Source organism: Ahaetulla prasina, chromosome 1 (genome assembly GCF_028640845.1).
Source record: "Ahaetulla prasina isolate Xishuangbanna chromosome 1, ASM2864084v1, whole genome shotgun sequence".
Taxonomy (NCBI): domain Eukaryota; kingdom Metazoa; phylum Chordata; class Lepidosauria; order Squamata; family Colubridae; genus Ahaetulla; species Ahaetulla prasina.
Window position 1 is genome coordinate 118314213 of NC_080539.1, and position 21029 is coordinate 118335241.

General features: G+C 36.0%; 1 long non-coding RNA gene across 3 annotated transcripts in view; it reads left to right on the plus strand.

Annotated features, from left to right (window-relative positions):
* LOC131193729 (uncharacterized) overlaps positions 1 to 18325 on the plus strand; it is a 38155-nt gene extending 19830 nt beyond the window's left edge. For 2 of the 3 annotated variants that reach the window (XR_009154000.1, XR_009153997.1), the window contains 2 exons: positions 6586 to 6762; positions 14218 to 14965. This is a non-coding gene — a long non-coding RNA (uncharacterized LOC131193729). Of the gene's footprint in view, positions 1 to 6585; positions 6763 to 14217; positions 14966 to 16455 lie in introns of those variants that run through there. The other variant, XR_009153998.1, reaches the window with a different exon arrangement.
* Positions 18326 to 21029: the final 2704 nt, after the last annotated feature.

The window sequence follows — 21029 nt, forward strand, 5'->3', positions numbered from 1 at the left end:
GATAATCTAGTCGTACTGGGTTGTTGTTGTTTTTCATTTCTGGAAGAATGGGAATCAGGAAGTTTTCCAACGGCAACATTCACCAGTTCTTTCTTCACCAATGATCTTTAGATCATTGTCCCAATGCTCTAAATAGTTTCCAGCCCTCTGGAATCATGTAGTGGGAGTATTGGGGTCAATGGCTAAAGTGCAGCAATGAGAAATTGCTGTTTTGCTTTCTTCCTCTGGTGCCAGAGGATATACTGTTTAGATCAGGAATCCTTTTGAAGGAATAAAGTTGTAGTGGAAGGGCTACGAAACCAGATCTATTCTAAAAGGATATTGCTAAATACATGCTAGGCTAGAAACCAATAAGATATACAGCACATCTATCAAGAGTATTAGATAACTGGTAAGCATCAATAAATGTAATGTAGCTATAGTACTGCAGAGGCAGTGGAGGAAACTATCAAAGAATTCTGTATATAGTACAATTTTTGTATAAAATTATATGAAACACAATACATAGGAGATAGATTAATAGGGGTTTGAGAAGCGATGGGTTGTGGTTGGTTTTTTTGGCTTATTGTCATTAATGCTTATATTGCTTTGAGGGATATAACAATGGCCTTTACATGCAACCTTCATTGAATTGACAATAGTAGAACCAAATCAATTGCATAATAGGATACAAAAGATGAAGAAGTACAATCCAGTCAGCCAAATACTTTGGGGGCAGATTATTGACAAACCATTAATTATTGGTGTTGCGTATGTAGGTTAAATTTAGAGAATTACAGACAGCAGCTGTGCCATTAATGTATGACCTAGAAAATACACAATCAGAATATAAGATCAATGTTAGAAATAAGGTCCCATATGGTTAACATATGTGAAAAAGCAAAAAAAGATAAGAAACACTGTACCAACAACACTGTACAAACCAAACCAACATTAAAAAAAAAACATCTTAGCGACTGGCAGAACAAGCCAGCATGACAGTGAGGGAAAAACAAAGCTCTGGACAATGACTGACTACAAACTCCCAATATCAGGCTAAGAAATCTTCAGCATGAATGTTAACATGCAGAGGAATGTAGCAATAGAAAAAGTGAAAGATCTTTTTAAGAAGATCAGAAGAATCATCTATGTAAGGAATACTTAAAAGAATAATTATGGAAGAGATCTAATAGAGGCAAATTATTTTAAAATAAGATGTAAAGAAACCCATTATGAACAGGATTATAAAATGAAGGAAAGATGAAAGATTTTGGAACCATCCCTAATAAAAAGTGAGGAATAGAGTAGCTGTCAAATATGGAAGCATCCAGAATAGATGAGATATGAAAATATTTAAATATTTAAGCCTGTGGAGTAACATCTATATAACATTTACAGAGAGCAGGCAACAGAATTTTATTTTTAATATGTGCCAGAGTGTCCAAAGAAAAAATGACAATAAATGTTATCTTACAACAAATATGAACAAAGTTGTGTAGTAATCTAGGTTTTTTGACATAATTCCATTTATTTAATTTTGGCCATGCTTGTAAGTGGAATGTTGCTTAAGATTTACAAAGAAGAATAGAACCATGCAGAAATAACACCCCTCCAAAAAACCAGGCTTTGGAAAAGGCAGAGGGGCATGAAATCAGAAATGAAGGCATTAGAAGGAGGAGGTTTATCTTTGCTTTATTGAGTGGCCTTTGACAAACAGCATCTGCAGGGGTGGATCAAAGACAAGATGGTGGTTACAACATTACAGTTAAAGCCCCACCACTTTTGTAGGGCAATAATACTGCATGCCCCCAGAATAGCGAGGTTTAAGTGTGTTACTTTGACCGTCATCTTGTCACACTTCCCTGCCCCTGGATGCTGTGGCACTTGAACTGTTTGAATCACACTAGCATGTAGGTTGAGGTTGGTGACCGTGACAGAACACCTGATTATTCTTCTAGGGAATCTTTACCGTGAGCAGGAAGCTTCCATAAAAATTTAAACTGGACAACACCAGAACGCTTTCGAATATGAAGGGAATGAGACAAAGATCCTTATTGTCCTCATAATCTGCTAAATCTACGCAGTGAATATACTGGAATATAGGGGATCACCCACACAAGCTCTGGAAGAGCTGCTTCTCTCAAGGAGGCTGCAAGACATTAGTTTCTTATGGTCAATCGTAAGGCAAACGGCTTGGGAGTTAAGGGATTTACAATGTGCCCTAAATTGCCGTGCAGCCTTTATAGTCTTTTGGCCTTGCAAAAGCCTCACCTTCTTAATCACTATACAATTTAATTGCTTTACAACATAAGAGAGATATTCCAAATAGCATTGAAGATCAAAGACTCTCTGAGTGCTTTCTTTTTGAAATTTAAGAAGAGAAAAATAAAACCCTGCTATCTTAGAGGATTTTAATTTAAAAGCAAAAAGATAAGAAACACTGTACCAACAACACTGTACAAACCAAACCAACATTAAAAAAAAAAACATCTTAGCGACTGGCAGAACAAGCCAGCATGACAGTGAGGGAAAAACAAAGCTCTGGACAATGACTGACTACAAACTCCCAATATCAGGCTAAGAAATCTTCAGCATGAATGTTAACATGCAGAGGAATGTAGCAATAGAAAAGTGAAAGATCTTTTTAAGAAGATCAGAAGAATCATCTATGTAAGGAATACTTAAAAGAATAATTATGGAAGAGATCTAATAGAGGCAAATTATTTTAAAATAAGATGTAAAGAAACCCATTATGAACAGGATTATAAAATGAAGGAAAGATGAAAGATTTTGGAACCATCCCTAATAAAAAGTGAGGAATAGAGTAGCTGTCAAATATGGAAGCATCCAGAATAGATGAGATATGAAAATATTTAAATATTTAAGCCTGTGGAGTAACATCTATATAACATTTACAGAGAGCAGGCAACAGAATTTTATTTTTAATATGTGCCAGAGTGTCCAAAGAAAAAATGACAATAAATGTTATCTTACAACAAATATGAACAAAGTTGTGTAGTAATCTAGGTTTTTTGACATAATTCCATTTATTTAATTTTGGCCATGCTTGTAAGTGGAATGTTGCTTAAGATTTACAAAGAAGAATAGAACCATGCAGAAATAACACCCCTCCAAAAAACCAGGCTTTGGAAAAGGCAGAGGGGCATGAAATCAGAAATGAAGGCATTAGAAGGAGGAGGTTTATCTTTGCTTTATTGAGTGGCCTTTGACAAACAGCATCTGCAGGGGTGGATCAAAGACAAGATGGTGGTTACAACATTACAGTTAAAGCCCCACCACTTTTGTAGGGCAATAATACTGCATGCCCCCAGAATAGCGAGGTTTAAGTGTGTTACTTTGACCGTCATCTTGTCACACTTCCCTGCCCCTGGATGCTGTGGCACTTGAACTGTTTGAATCACACTAGCATGTAGGTTGAGGTTGGTGACCGTGACAGAACACCTGATTATTCTTCTAGGGAATCTTTACCGTGAGCAGGAAGCTTCCATAAAAATTTAAACTGGACAACACCAGAACGCTTTCGAATATGAAGGGAATGAGACAAAGATCCTTATTGTCCTCATAATCTGCTAAATCTACGCAGTGAATATACTGGAATATAGGGGATCACCCACACAAGCTCTGGAAGAGCTGCTTCTCTCAAGGAGGCTGCAAGACATTAGTTTCTTATGGTCAATCGTAAGGCAAACGGCTTGGGAGTTAAGGGATTTACAATGTGCCCTAAATTGCCGTGCAGCCTTTATAGTCTTTTGGCCTTGCAAAAGCCTCACCTTCTTAATCACTATACAATTTAATTGCTTTACAACATAAGAGAGATATTCCAAATAGCATTGAAGATCAAAGACTCTCTGAGTGCTTTCTTTTTGAAATTTAAGAAGAGAAAAATAAAACCCTGCTATCTTAGAGGATTTTAATTTAAAAAGCAAAACGCTTAACAAGATTGTGATATAAGAAAGTTTTACATGGACAAGGGGGACAATATTTAAAAAAAAATAAGAAAAACTATTTTTTTCTGATGAAACTGCCTTTGAAAATAGAAACATTAATTAGACTAACAAATTGGATCTTTATGGAAATATTGATGGTTTATTTTTAAGGACAGTAATAATGGATGGATTTTACAAAATAAGAAGATAAGAGTAATATGAGCTGGACTGTATGACTGAATATGGAGAGACAGTTGGGACTAAAGTGTTAAATATAGGGAGAACAAAACAGAAAAAAACCTGCCATTTTCTTTCTCTATAGTAATTAAAATACTTATACTTTCTTACCATGGCAACCACAAGGAAAACTGTCAAATTGGGAGAAGGACATGTGGGTTCATTGGAACAACTTACAGATAAGGGCATTTTGTCAGATTTGTTGCAGAAATAGTTTGAACAATTTGGTAAAAAGTTAAAAAGGTAAAGGAAGAAATATTTGCATGGATGAAAAAAGAGCAGAAAAAAAGTTAAGAAAATTGAAAAATCTATAGGGCCACTGGCTATAGATTTCAAACAAATTATTGACAAAGTGGAAGTTTAGGGAAGTAGAATAGAAGTTTATACAGAGAGTTGGAGATGGATTTGGACAGTTCGGCATCATTGGAACAGAGAAAAAGTGCTTAAGATTTAGAACAATTCTAGAAGAACATGGAGAGGATATCAGAGAAAAGATTGACAAGTCTCTGTTGATTTCCTGAATTGGGATTGGGACCTTATACAAAAGTCAAGAAATATTATTTTGCAGAATGGAAAGATTCCTGATAGTTGGAAAGATATTATAAAGTTACCTAATGAGGGACAAGAAATTATCAACCAATGTCTTTATTGAATAATGATTGCAAACTGTTTTGGCTGAAAGATGACAAATAATTTTACAGGATTTTATTAATGAAGATCAATGCAAGTTTTTACATAAAAAGCAATTACAAGGTAATGTTAGAAATGTTAATATTCTGCAATAGCTGGAGCAACATAATGAAAAGTAACCTGCATTGATTGATGCAGAGAAGGTGTTTGACAATTTGAATTATATATTTTTTTGTTTAAAATTCTGGAACATATGAACCTAGGAAATAATGTTATTAGATAGGTAAGGTTAATTGATACTTCTCAAAAAGGCGAAATAATTGTTAATTGAAAACTAATAAAACAATGCTAGATTAAAAAAGGAACAAGACCAGGATGTCCACTGTAAGCACTTTTGTACATTTTGGTTCATGAGGTATTGAATAGAGACATAAGAGAGTGAATTATGATAAGATTAAAAAAGAACATATTCGCTGAAGACATTTGCAGATGATTTTTGATAAGATCCACTCGATGGACTGGCAATGGAAAAATTAAGGAGGTTTGTACATTAGCAGGTTTCAAGATTAATAATCAGAGGACAAAGATGTTCACAAAAATATGAAATTAGAAATTCAAATAGAACTGATAGAGAAAACTGGTTTTAAGATTTGAGGAAAAAATACTTGGTTATTACTATGCTAAATATGAATTGTTTGTTATTTCAAAATAATAGAGTTAAGACAATGTATAAAAAAGTTATATTAAGAAAGAAGAAATTAAAATTGTTACCGTTGGAAAGAATGTCTGTGATAAAAATGAACATTTTGCCTAGAATTTATTTAAGACCATACTAGTTTTGGCAACTGATATACCATTTAAACAGTGGCAAAGGGGAAAAAAACGTTAACATGTAAAGTGTTACAAGATGCAAAGGAAAGAACGCTTAGCTTTCCTGGCCCTCCTTGGCTTTGAAATTGTACTTCACTGGCTGTTGTTTTGTCTGAATGAAAAAATGGGTATTGCTGAAAAATAAGAGACTTTTACAGTTAAAAGGTCACAGCCTAAAGTTTGGATGAAATGGATATTTATGCTATGATAAAGTTAAAATTAATGTGGACATTGAAATAATTTTATTAGATACAGTATGTCATATTGACCATATGGAATTGATATAAACCCAAGTTGTGTCTGAAAACATCTTTATGGATCTCAGTTCAAGAAGCATTTAGTAGAAAAGAAAGGGTTAATAAAGATAAATGGTTGAAATACCAGAATTTATTTGAAAACAATCAAAGGGGGAATTTAAAATCAAATCAGCAGAACAATTACCTGAAAGACTTAAAATGAATAAAAAGATTTATTGTATGGAGCAAAGTAAGAATTTGAAATACAATTGTGTACCTTTGATAAAAATTAATTGCTAAAATGTACAAACTGTTGTTGAAATTTGAAACAGGAAGAACAGGTTGATCAATGTATGATAAAGAGGATTAAGAATTTTGGTTATAGTATACAGATGTATCAATTGGAAAATAAGTGGTTAAAGGGGTTGAAATTTATACTATATTATAATCTCAAAGAGAATTTTTATAAAATGATATCCTGTTGGTACACAATGTAAGAGAAATTTCTAGAATGTGTAAAGGCGCTTCGAATATATGTTTGAAATGTGAACAACATGAAGGGACATTTTAATCATAGGTTGTTGAGATATCAAAAAGTTTTTTTAAAAAATGGATTCAAATACATACCTTGATATAGAGGATTTTAAAGATAAAGATTCAATTAAAACCAGAACTTTTCCTTTTAGGGCTAATGGATAAACAGAAAAGGCCATGGAAAATTATTTCAGTGTATGATTATGAAAGCGAGATTATCATACATATAAAGATGGAAAGATTCAACGCTATCCATTCTAGAGAAATGCTTGGTGGAATTGTCAGATTTTATTGAAATGGATGAATTGGCTTCTTCAATTATATAAAAGGTATTATCTATATTTATTGTTGATTGGAAGCCCCTTCCTGAAAATAAATGAATTTGTGATCTGTGGTTTGGTTAGACAGGATATAGAAAGAAGAGTAATATGACATAAATTTAGAGAGAGATTAAAATATGTTTGTACTTATAATTGCTGTGAAAAACATTGAAAACCATTTCTTTATAATTTTTTTCTTTCCTAGTATTCATTTTTGGTTTTTTGCACTATTTGCTTTTTCTTTTATTTATTTCTTTTTCTTTTTTTCTTCCTTATATCAGTTTGTGTTACTTTTTATCTTTTTGCTCCAGTTTTAATAAAATAATTTGCAGATTATGCAAAAAAGAGATGAGAGCTATTAGGAAAAAATGGATATTGAATCAGTAACAGCTTGAGATACATAGACAATTCCATTTTATTGGCTAAATATAAGGAAGACTGAAAGGGACTAATTATCAAAATAGAAATGTAAAGTGAACATCTGGGATAAATATTAAATATTAAGAAGACCAAAGTAATATCAATTTACAGTACATACAGTATTTAATAAATTTATAGTTTATGGCAAAGAAATTAAGGTAGTAAATTTTATTTACTTGGGCTCAAAAGCTGAACAATGCATGAAAGATCAGAACAGTTGATGCAATAGTCTTTGCGGTATAATTTACAGTCATGAAAGGATGAAATATTAAAAAGTGAACATGTTTCCCAGATTAATTTATATTCTGAGTATTATTCTATTGATATATCAATAAAATATTTTCAGAAAACAAATTCTTTGTTTAGAATATTTCTATGCGGTTCTTTAATTCTGTTTTAGAAAATGCTATTACCAATTAATGAGGGACGATTCTGATTCTGGAGCTATGTCATGAAGCTTACTAACCAAGTTAGTTGATCTGTAGTAATGCCTTGGGGGTTAAAACAAATATATGACAAATTTGCATAAAGGAAGGTGTATCTTTTCATATGCATGTATCTTTTCACATACGTGTAGTCCAGAGTTTGCTTAAGGATTATGTTTTAATCGGATGGGTTCTACTTACTTTTACTATCGGTTCACAACAGGACTGCGCATGAGTTTTTGTGTCAGCTTTTTAAAGTAAAGAAATTTTTAGTTTTTATATTGAATTCCATACCATCTGCAGTCATAGTTATCTGTTCTATAGGAATAAAGACAGTTTTACATTTCAGACCCATATAAGTTTGTTTGGTTTTTAAACAAGAGAAACAAATGATCAAAATAAAAATATGGTTCCAGTCATTCCGAGTTTTGTTTAATTGGAATTAAGTTATGAGGGTTCATAGGATTTGATGAATGACATAGTGAAACAACAGTTTCCTTTGCATTTTTTGAAGTTATTTTTTCTTTATTCTGAAAAGCTAACAACATTAGCTTTAGTTCCTCCAGTGTAAGTTCTGCAAGCAGAATTTACTGTATAATGAGCTAAATGCATTCCAAAGTGTTTTTTTGTTTTGTTTTCCCTTTTCTCCCCCATACCATCTAATGATGCCTTTGTTTGTCTTTTTCGATTGCCTCTCTACATCTGGATATCATAACTTGTGATTTCTTTAACTGCATATATATGATTGCAAGCTATAATGTTGCTCCAATTTGCTTGTGCATATGGGCTATTTATAATTGCACGCCTCTCTATTTACATCCTACTTTAGAGATAAGGAAAGGGCTAAATATATACTGGCCAGCCTTCTTTCTGCTCTGTTTTCAGCATTGACTGACAGAATGTTCTGGAATCCCTGAGATGTCATCTGTGTTGAGTGGGCAAAATCTTCTGCCAGATCTCATCCAAATTTCCCCTTCAGCAAAGTTCTCCAGATTTTTTGCTTGAATTAACAAGCTTTCCACATTTTAATACAGGCCAATCCAATTTAGGCCCAGCAACCAATATTGCTTTTTATCAAAACCAGTAAGAAATCTTTTAATAGTGTAACATTGTCTGGATCCATTTTTCTTTGTGCCGTCCATAATGCATGGACACACTGTCCAAGTTCTCTTTCCATTTTTTCCTCCCAGTTTCTGTCTGTTGTTTTTTTAAGAACTGACCTCTGATCCCTCTCCTAACTTCCTTACCAGAATGTGTTCTATTCTCTCTCAGTTTGTACTTATCTGCAAAGTGTTTCAGTGGATATATGAACAGTTAGCCGGAAACAATGGCTGAATGCAGGCTGTCAGAGGCTAATTTCATGGCCTCTTACTATAAAACAAGTCAGTTTTTAAAAAATGATAATTTCTTGTACTTCGGTACAGTGAAATGCATCCAGATTTACTTTGGTACTGAAAGAGAATTTATCTACCCTATTTTGAGCAGAATTAAATGCAGTCTATGGACAGGCATGATGGTACACCATTGTTTGGCAATGAAAAAAGGAAGAACATGATAAATAAGTGGAATGAAAGAATATTACAAAAACCTATTCACCCTGTGCGCATTCAAAAACAAATTTAAGTCCATAAGACATTTTTGAAGTTGTTTTGATTAGAAATGAAAATGGGAATATCTCAGACCGATGAATCTACATATGACTGAAGACCATGGATAGCATTTCAAAGGCAATGAGATTCTTTTTTCCCATATTATGATAAAAGAATTGGATGAAAAGTAATAATATAATCCTGTTTGCTGGATTCTATACATTGGTAGCAGCATTATACTATTGTTACTTAGAGTGATTTTTATTGAGATGATATAGAAACATTTGTAATAAATAAAATGATGCCCCTGGACAATTCGGGAATTGGTAGCATGTAGTCTACTAGCCACCATAATACTGCATTTTGTTAGCCTTTACAAAGAACTTCAGGCCACTTCTGATAAGATACACTGAATTTCAGCTAAACTTAAATATTGTTTTGTATATGTACTTCACCATGTTTTCTCCACCTAGTTCATGTGCTATATAAACTGTGATTGAAGTTTTATTGAACTGTATGCGCTCACACAAATTATGCCTTATTTAATAAATTATGGTTGGTCAGTCATTGCTTAACATGATCCATAAATTCAGTCAAAGGAAATAGAAAACAGGAGCAAAAGAAAGAATTAAGCATCACGTCAGTGGCTGTGCTATTACTCAATTTTCTGAGTTTGCCGGTTACATGAACAATAAAGTAACCACATTGGCTGAATTCACACAAATGTTGTAAATGTTGTACCTTGATGAACGTATCTTTTCTTTTATGTACACTGAGAGCATATGCACCAAGACAAATTCCTTGTGTGTCCAATCACACTTGGCCAATAAAAAATTCTATTCTATTCTATTCTATTCTACACACTGAGGCACAAGCTAGCTAATTGCATTTTAACCTAATATGTTCTGCAAACTGAACCATTCACTAGATTAACCTGTATTTCCTTGTCCTGAGAATGTGATCAACTAAATAATGTTACCGTTCTAAATCAAGAAATAAAAAAAAAAAAAAAAAAAACAGTGACTAAACTGTTGGGAGAATTTCTTGGGAGAGGTGTTGATTTTATGAATTGGGATGTGGATCGAGTTTATAGAGTTAATTCACAATATGCACGTACGCATGCAGTTCCTAGAGAGATTCATGTCAAATTTGTGAAAAGAGAGACGAGAGATGAAATTCTTAGAAAACATAGGAATGGGGCACTGACTTATAGGGGCAGGGAGATAGCCATTCTGAGGCAGATTCCCAGACAGGTACGTGAAATGAGAAAGAAATATTACTTTTTATCAAGCAAATTGTACCAGAAGGGAGTGGGCTTCAGATGGCTGATGCCAGAAGGATTGATGATTTTCCGGGAGGGCATTACGAAAAAAATTAGTACAATTGCGGAGGCTGCGGCCTACGTGGAGGAACACAAAGCCCTCCTGGATTTAGATGACCCAGGAATTGAAGAAGGGGAGGTTATAGACCATGGGGCGGAGGCGGCTGCCGCTGTTGCGGCCCTGGAGTTGGGTCAGGCTGAACCCAGAGTTCTGAGATCCAAAACTAGGAAGTGACAAAGATATTTGGTATTGTGTTGGTTTTCCTTATTCTCTTTCGTATGATATTCTGATTATTCTTGACCCTTCCTTATTGTGTATGTAAGATTGAAACTTAGCTACTTCGTATCACCTGCTTGCCATATGGCTGTTGTATGTGTTTAAAATTTTGAGTAAAATTCTTATCATGTATAAGAAAAATGAAAATTTACCATACCTGATATGTATTTGCATAAATCTTTTTTGACCAATAAAAACTTTTTATATAAATCAAGAAATATCACAAAATGTCAACTAGGTCTAACTTGACAGGAAAAAGAAAGAACAGAATACAAAATGTCAGTCTGTGTTACACAGGTTGATAAAACAGCCTAATTAACATTGATATTATGATCTTTGAAGACTGAAGGCAGCTATAATTTAGTTCTTATTCACATTTTATTTGTTCTATTCCCAGGAATTAAGTGGAGAAAGAATTAGTAGGAATAATTTCTTCACAAGTTTTAAATAGTAATGTAGATCACTGTGTATGATCTTTTAAACAGAGATAATGTAACGCACATATGACTTCTAAAACTAAATGTAGTTTATATTAATACTTTAGGAGAAACTAGAACAGGGATGTCAAACTCAAGGCCCAGGGGCCGGATCTGGCCCACGGGGTGCTTAGATCTGGCCTGCGGGGCCACCCTGGAAACAGTGAAGCACCGGCCCACATCTGGAGCTCCATCTTTGCTGGCAGAGGGTTACAGGAGGCCATCACAGCTGAAAATGGAGCTTGCGAGGGCATGACGAAAAAATTAGTACAATTGCGGAGGCTGCGGCCTCACGTGGAGGAACACAAAGCCCTCCTGGATTTAGATGACCCAGGAATTGAAGAAGGGAGGTTATAGACCATGGGCGGAGGCGGCTGCCGCTGTTGCGGCCCTGGAGTTGGGTCAGGCTGAACCCAGAGTTCTGAGATCCAAAACTAGGAAGTGACAAAGATATTTGGTATTGTGTTGGTTTTCCTTATTCTCTTCGTATGATATTCTGATTATTCTTGACCCTTCCTTATTGTGTATGTAAGATTGAAACTTAGCTACTTCGTATCACCTGCTTGCCATATGGCTGTTGTATGTGTTTAAAATTTTGAGTAAAATTCTTATCATGTATAAGAAAAATGAAAATTTACCATACCTGATATGTATTTGCATAAATCTTTTTTGACCAATAAAAACTTTTTATATAAATCAAGAAATATCACAAAATGTCAACTAGGTCTAACTTGACAGGAAAAAGAAAGAACAGAATACAAAATGTCAGTCTGTGTTACACAGGTTGATAAAACAGCCTAATTAACATTGATATTATGATCTTTGAAGACTGAAGGCAGCTATAATTTAGTTCTTATTCACATTTTATTTGTTCTATTCCCAGGAATTAAGTGGAGAAAGAATTAGTAGGAATAATTTCTTCACAAGTTTTAAATAGTAATGTAGATCACTGTGTATGATCTTTTAAACAGAGATAATGTAACGCACATATGACTTCTAAAACTAAATGCAGTTTATATTAATACTTTAGGAGAAACTAGAACAGGGATGTCAAACTCAAGGCCCAGGGGCCGGATCTGGCCCACGGGGTGCTTAGATCTGGCCTGCGGGGCCACCCTGGAAACAGTGAAGCACCGGCCCACATCTGGAGCTCCATCTTTGCTGGCAGAGGGTTACAGGAGGCCATCACAGCTGAAAATGGAGCTTGCGAGGGCCGCGAGCAGCACTCAAAAGTTCTATTTTCACTGACGGAGGATTGCAGGAGGCTGTCACAGCTGAAAACGGAGCTCAGGAGCCCGTTTTTGTTGGCAGAGCGCTTGAGCCACCATAGGCGCCCCCCCGACACGAGTGATGGCCCATGCCACCCCGGGCTCCCAAGGTCAAACATAACCCTGATGCAACCCACATTGAAATCAAGTTTGACACCCCTGAACTAGAAGGTCCTTTTTTTCCTAATATTTTTTAAAATATACACTATGTATCTGAGACGTCCGGAAAACAAAGTATCCAATATACAGTTTTCATTGTATGCTAATACCTGATAAGCCTCTAAAATAAAGTCCCATTCCTCACAACCTGAAAACAGATGAGCTCTTAATGGAATTAATTTCAAGAATCACTAACTACAGGAATAAAAATTACAGTTTGTGCTATCACTTCGCAAGATCGTGCTGTCAGGTAGCAGATTTGATATGAAACAGAAGGGAAGTGAATACAATAAAAAGCATGTTCTCTCAATTTGTATTAAACATTTCTGTTGCAACATAAAAAGAATGCCAAATTCAGAGATAACTGATACTCAGAAAAGCAGAGTAAATTTGCAATAATTAGTAACAAAAATGTAGATCTTACAATGAATAATGCTCTTTTTAATTAATATTTCAGAAGGTTCTGGAAGGATTTACTGTCCCAGACTGTACTTCCATTAAAAAACAATACCAAGGGAGATTAAATACTGAGAACCAAGACGATGTAGCCTGACATGGCAAAACTGGCGTATAATATAATAATTGCTGTAAAATACCACTGATATTAGCGATCGGCTTTAGCGCTCTCGGCAGCTGAGCTCTCAGAGTTTAGCATCAGCATTCCTAACTTTTTCAGCCTCTTCTCTCAGAGATGGTGGAGGTATAAAGATTGGGCTCATACATTATCCTAAATTACAGTTTCTTTACCCCAGACTTTTAAAACAAGCTTTAGTGTCCTGGTTCAAAACATGACACATGGCCCAAAGTGTGAGTAGCATCATTTAATACAAGAGGGAAAGGGAAATGAATCTACACTGCTTTAAATTGTAGAACATCAGGTCTGGCAAGAGAGGTATGGTAAGGATTCTGTCTAGCAAGGAATGTCATCTGATGGGACCTAGGAGGAGAGACTTTTCTGCTGCAGCACCTGTCCTTTAGAACAGGGGTCTCCAACCTTGGCAATTTTAAGACTTGTGGACTTCAACTCCCAGAATTCCTCAGCCAGCAAAGCTCACAAGTCATAAAGTTGCCAAGGTTGAATATCCTCCATCTCTCCCGCATAGGTGAGATGGGCCCCAACCCTGCAGGCCTTCTAGAAAGCTCTTAAGACATGATTTTCTCATCGTGCCTAGTGGTCTGGTAGTGGTAGAGAGCCTGCTGATTAGTTGCTTTGTTAGCAATGTACTGTACTCTCCCACAAATTAGTCATATTGTTTTAATTAACTTTTAATTATTTTAATGACTTTTATTGTGATTGTATTTTAAATTGTATTTTTTAAAACTATTTTATTGTATTAATTATTTAATTGAGTCACCCTGCATCATTCAGGTGAGATGGGCGGCAATATAAATTGAATCAATAATTAAATAAAGTAAGTAAATATATTGCTTCCATCCACCAAATCATTTCTTTCATGGTGAAGAACTGAGCACAGATCACCTGGTGTTCTATTTATTTATTAATGAAATTTGTTTGCCATCCACTCTAGGGGCCACAAAGACTGTATGCGCCTCACTCTGCACCAGTTGAAGCTTCCAAATGCTCTTCAAGGGTAGCCCCATGTAGAGTGCCTTGTAGTAGTCCAAGCGTGAGATAACCAGGGCTTGAATGGCTGAGTGCAGGGACTCCTGATCCAGGAAATGCCACAACTGGCACATAATCTGAGGTTGTGCAAAGACTCTCCAGACTGCAGCTGCCACCTGCTCTTCAAGCAAGAGTCGCAAATAAAGGAGTTGCGGACAGGATCTGCGTGGGGTAGGGTCCACCCCATCCAGAGTTAAAGATGTCAAAGTCCCAGCTCTTGAAGCGCCATACACCCAAAGCCATTCGGTCTTGCCAGGGTTCCGCTGAAGCCAGTTGTCTCCTATCCAGGCCTCTACAGCTTACAGGAGAGTGCAGTGATAACAGCACTTGGGTCGCCAAGGGATATAATAGAGCTATTTTCCATTTCTATTTGGCAGTTGTTACATTATATTGTCATAAAGCTAGAATAACCAAAAGTCGTTGTTTTTGGAACTGTTCATGCCACTTATCCTCGATATGATTTCCAGGGCCTCTGGAACTTTTTGCCCTTTTTTGATATTTAGAGCTCAACATAGGTAGTGTAAATCTTTGCTTCTTGCTCATGTTTCTTTTTCTCTGTGTTTTTGCCTCCTTTTTACCCTGTTTTTCCCACTTAAATGTTGTTGACATTTGCTGATGCTTATTAAATAAACCTCAAGCTATATTTTTGCTACCTTCCATATGTCCTTTAAAGACAATAACTTTTCAGGTATTTGATAAAACTTCCATTGTTTTAGTCTCAAAACAATTTTAACATGCAAGTAATGCAGTTTTGTGTCTAATCAAAAATAGTAAATCCCACTAAATTTATTTACGCCTACTCACCAAGATCTGCTTGAGGCAGGACAATTGGGGTAGAAGAGTTTATTGACTATTTCTGCAACACAGTTCACAGATCATTCCCAAACAATTGACATTTGTTGGGTTTTAACATTCCCCCCTCGATTCTTAACCCATTTAAACCCCTCAAGTTTGTTTCTTTATGGCTTAGCTTAATCGGTGACCTCTGCACTGTAGTTCACTCAACAAACCACAATTAAGAAATGGTGTGAGCTCAATATATCAAAAATATATTTGTTCCTTTAGAGAAGAGACTGACGTTTTCTGATGGAAAAGAAGAATAAACTGGTGACTTTGTGAAGCCGGAAGGGGAAAGAAACCAAGCCCATATGCTGTTGTTTTCACGCCACAATAAAAAGTACCTAAAACATAAACTCCCACTCTAAGACCTTGGAGTTTTCATATCAAATGATCTAAGTGCCAAAGCCCACTGTAACTACATCGCAAAAAAGGCCTTAAGAGTTGTGAACCTAATCTTGCGTAGCTTCTTCTCCAAAAACATTACACTACTAACCAGAGCATATAAAACATTTGCTAGACCAATTCTTGAATACAGCTCAACTGTTTGGAACCCATATCACATTTCTGACATCAATACAGTTGAACGTGTCCAGAAATATTTTACAAGAAGAGTTCTCCACTCCTCTGAATGCAACAAAATACCTTATGCCACCAGACTTGAAATTCTGGGTTTAGAAAATTTAGAACTACGCCGCCTTCGACATGACCTGAGTTTAACTCATAGAATCATCTATTACAATGTCCTTCCTGTTGAAGACTACTTCAGCTTCAATTGCAACAATGCATGAGCAAACAATAGATTTAAGCTTAATGTTAACCGCTCCAATCTTGATTGCAGAAAATATGACTTCAGTAACAGAGTTGTTAATGCTTGGAATACACTACCTGACTCTGTGGTCTCTTCCCAAAATCCCCAAAGCTTCAACCAAAAACTGTCTACTATTGACCTCACCCCATTCCTAAGAGGTCTACAAGGGGCGTGCATAAGAGCACCAGCGTGCCTACTGTTCCTGTCCTATTGTTTCCTTTTGTTATATCCAATTAATATAGTTACTACATACTCATACTTATATATATGCTTATATACTGTATAGTTATTTCATGCTTATGCTTATATATACTGTGTGACAAAATAAATAAATAAATAAAATAAAACCGGTACAAAATCATGAAATAGTAAAGAGAGAAAGAAGAAAGGATCAAGTGTCGGAAATCAGGAAAAGCAATATTTTCCTGTTTTAGTGTACCGTAAGTGAACAGGAATGAAACCATTCTTCAATTTTTTTTTATTTTTTTTTTACAGGATTGAACCAAGTACAGAGATATCCTGATGTTCACAACAAGAAAAAAGTACAGAAATTGTTCAAACTCCCCCTGCTATTGCCCAAATATACCTTGATGGGTGACATGGAACTATGTTATAAAAACTAGACCCCTTGTGTTGTTCCATGAATGTGTGAAATGGCATAAAATTCTGTTTTTACTTGCAGTAATTATGAATCACAAAATCATCTTTCACTCTTCTTGCCCTACAAAACTCTTTCCCCTTCAGAAATTGAGATAATTACTTGAACTTGGTCCCCTGTGATCGGCCAACAACAGGACCAAATTTTAAAGCAATCCAATAAAAATTGCCATAGATAATATAGCAAGTTACAAAATTTCAGAAATTGATTAAACTCTTCTTTTACTGGCAGGCATCTCATAATTCTGAAGAAGTCCAAGGGGCACTACTGATGTATTTCATGCTGACCTGTATGGATTGTAGTTTAAATATTCCTTTAGATATCTAACGAACAGTTCAAAAACTGCTTGGCCTAGAACGTTTTAATCCATCTCCCTCAGCATCAGTCTCCCATACAGTGTATTCTTACTATGGTAACCTGTATGTACCGGGAGTAAACCACAACAGTGCTGCTGCTTCCCTTCATATTCTGCAAGCACAATTTGTATGATTGCACAATAATATCAGGCACTTCTTCTATGTAATCAATTTTAGAGTCTCTTTTTCTGGCTTTCTGCAGCTTCTGACAAAATGAGACAACCTTAATTTTACTGCTAAACTGCAGGAATGTATTTTTATTTTGGTGATTGAATATTATCAATTTCTTTTGAAACAACAACCACAGCAACAATGCCTCATTTAAAAATAAATAAGGTTCTTGCATAGATTTTTCCTTCTCTTTATTGAAAATGGAACTGGAATATAACTGCAGCTAGTAAGGTTCAGGATAAATCAATTAATACGTTAATTTTAAATATGTGTAGTGTGGATGAACTTTTAAGCTCTGTTATTTCATCATTATTTTAACGTCATATATTAACCTTTGAGTGTTTTATGATGTACTTTGTTTGTTTCAGTATTTCATTTGGTGATTTAAATGTGTTGCAAGCTATTCTGGGAAAACGTAGTTTTGAAAAGCAGCATGCCCATTTAAAATTACATGAAATGGAATAACACTATAAGTAATCATCTATTCTCCAAATAAGGCCTGGGTATAGTTTCCCTATAAAAAGACAAATCAGCAGTAAGACTACTTTCAAAATTATTTTCTTCTCTGTATATTTCTGATCATGTGTAAAATGTCTTATGTAAAACAGTTTATGAAGGAAATGTGTGCTTAAGGAATTATCATTATAATTGTTATTATGTTTGATTATTTTGCATCTTGTTATATTGCTAAGCCCCCATCCACCGAAAAAACCCCAAGTATTTATGCTATGACAGACAACAGGTAATTCCTTGTAAACCATAATGTCCTGCATTTTCATTCTTCATAGAAACAGCAGTAAATGACATTTATAAGATTGGAATATATGGCCTGCCAGAGACAAAGAGAAGGGCAACAGCTAAATGAGAAAATGGCTTGCAAAATGCATTTCCCTGGTTTTCCCATTTAGTGAACTTTTGATAATCATTGCATCAATTAGGGCTAATCAAATATTATTGGCATAAGTACTGCTGTCTCCTAAAGCTATTTCACTTCTGTGCCTTCAATAGTAGGAAACATTATCCTTGAAAATGGCATGAAATTGTAGGCTCTTTCAGCTTAGTAAGAAGGGCAAGGATGAGATAAAAGATAATTACAGCTGATAAATCCAGAAAATACATTTGAAGTCATCTGGTATTTATTGGTGGCCAAAGGTACAGGTTAATAAAGTCTCCTGGAACCCTAAGAAATGCAGTTTTATCCTTTCCCTTCTTCTCTTTCTCTGCATTTGAAGTGCATTTTCTTTGCATTTTGAAGAAAATTATGATTTATGAAATGGATCCATTTGGCAGGGTATTTGGTGAAAATCCTGCACCAGAATTAGAAGGTTACTGCAGAGAAACGGTGAAAAAATCACACTCCTTGAATGCGTTACAGGAACATGTTCTGGTTTTGCTTCTGCAAATTTTAGATACACGGTATAGGGTGTGGTTATTTGATTATATTTTTTGCTGATTTTTCACAGACCCAATCTAGAATACAACTATGCCATCCTTAAGTCGATAGCCTTGACTACGATCATCATTTTGGCCACTGAAGATGGGCAAAGTGCCTAGGAGAGGATTCTCTCAGGGACTCTTCTCCTCCTCATCAGCATTTCAGCTTTTTGGCCTATCATTTTCACCACCACCACCAGGGGTGGGTTTCACTTACCATTACCACCAGTTCGCCCTGCACGTGCATGCTCAGTTCATGCATGCGTGTGCTGTCTGTGCATGCGCCTGGCTTTCCGCATATGCTCGCTTATGCGCCTTCTGCGCATGCACCTGGCCTCGAAAACGTGCCTAAATAGCACGACTTGGAGCCGGGGCGGGTGGGCAGGCCCGAACCAGTGTGAACTGGCTGAATACCATTTCTGATCACCACCATCAGAATATTTTAGACTCTTTATTTTTTTATTTATTTTGTCACAACAATATATGTAATATATATATTGTCATAACAATATATGTAACTCTGCTCCAAAGAAGGCCCATTCATCCTTGTTTCCCCAAAAACATCTGATGTGTTAAAATAGGTATCTTATATTTTTAAGCTAAATCCAACTTCAGAGAGCTAACAATGTAAAGAAAATTAATAAGTTGCTGTGTATAACACAGGTATTACAAACAGTAATTTCCCTCCTCTTCCCTCCTCTTTTTCTTTTCATGGTAATTAGGATGCTTAACCTGATTCAATTTTCTGTCATGTGATTTTAACACATTTGATATTTTTTGCTTTTGTTATTTTAAATTGGTATAAGCTATTTTACTTGACTGTAGCTCAAAAGGGTATATAGTTTAAAATAAAGGTAAAGGTTTCCCCTGTCTAGTCATGTCTGACACTAGGAGGCAGCCATCTCTGTTTCTTGGCCAAGGGAGCCAGCATTATCCGAAGACACTATCGTGGTCATGACTACGCACCAAGGAGCACAAAATGCAGTTACCTTCCTACTGAAGTGGTACCTATTTATCTACTCGCATGCTTTCGAACTGGTAGGTGAGTGGGAGCTGGGAGCTCATCCCATTACACGGCGCTCGGATCTCAAACTCAGGCTGTCAGCTTTCCAGCTGACAAGCTCAGCATCTTTAACCACTGAGCCATCATGGCCCCACAGTTTAAAATAAATATTTACAGATATTTTGTTCTGCTTGATTAAAAATGTCTAGGAGAAAACAGTAAACTGAATACTTACAACTAATTTCCACCCCCCTCTGAACTTTTCAGGACACGTATTGACTGGTGAGCCTCTCTGTTGGCAGGGCTGTTTACTTATATAGACAACACTGACCATATCCTTGAAGGATGGGGATGCCGCGTTATAGCTCCCATACATAAAATATGAGGCAAGGAAGACCATAAAAATTACAGACCTATAAGTCTTATTGACATAACAGTAAGATGTATGCAAAACATCTCTTGAGAAAAATCAAGGATTGAGTGATTGAGAAAAACATATTAGTGGAAGAATAGACTGGATTCAGATCTGGCATTTCACAGCAGATCTGTTTTGTGCCACACCAATTTATTAGTAAATATGCAACATATAGTAAACATTTGACGTAATAGAGATACCTTATGGAAGAAACTGGCCAAACTAAATATAGAACCCAGTTGTGGTAAACACCCTCTATTGCAGCAATTTTCAACCTAGCCAACTTTAAGATAGGTAGACTTCAACTCATCTTGGGCTCAATGATGTTTAACCGTTATGGCAATGACATCAGAAGTGAAATTCAGCCGGTTAGGACTGGTTCAAGCAAACCGGTAGTGCCAAAGATCAGTTGGCCCTGCCCACCCGCCTCCGCCCACTTGCCCCTGCTCTGTCCTGTCCTTTATTTCCTGCTTTGTAGATCCTCTCAATCGCATGGCACAGCTGATTCCCCCTTCCCCGCTGTTCTATTTACTGTTGTTGACTTGGAAGGTAAGCAGCTAAGCTTCTAAATGCTCCATTTTCAGTGCTATGCACAAGTGCCTTAGCCATGTGTAAGTGCGAAGCATGTGTGTGTGTGTGTGTGTGTGTGTGCGTGTGTGCAAAGCACGCCCTCACTGAACCGGTTGTTAAACCGGCAGCATTCCACCATGGAATGACATCTCTACTCTACTGATGTTCACGTGCCAAAGAGCTTGAACAGACAAAGAAAAATGGCGTTGTTCTGATGGCACATTTAAAAGTAGATCTAAGAAGACTGGTGGGGGAAATGCAGTGCTTTTTTCACTTCTAATTCTATGAAGATTAATAAAACTAATTCCAAAGTGATGTTTTTTTGAAAACGGTGGGTCAAATTCAAATGGCACTTGAGAGGGAAGCCTATAGAACAGTGCATTTCTCATATTTGGGAGTCGTTTTTTTACAAACACAAGGCCCGGGGCTAACCACTTCAAATGAAGTTCAATAAAGACCACA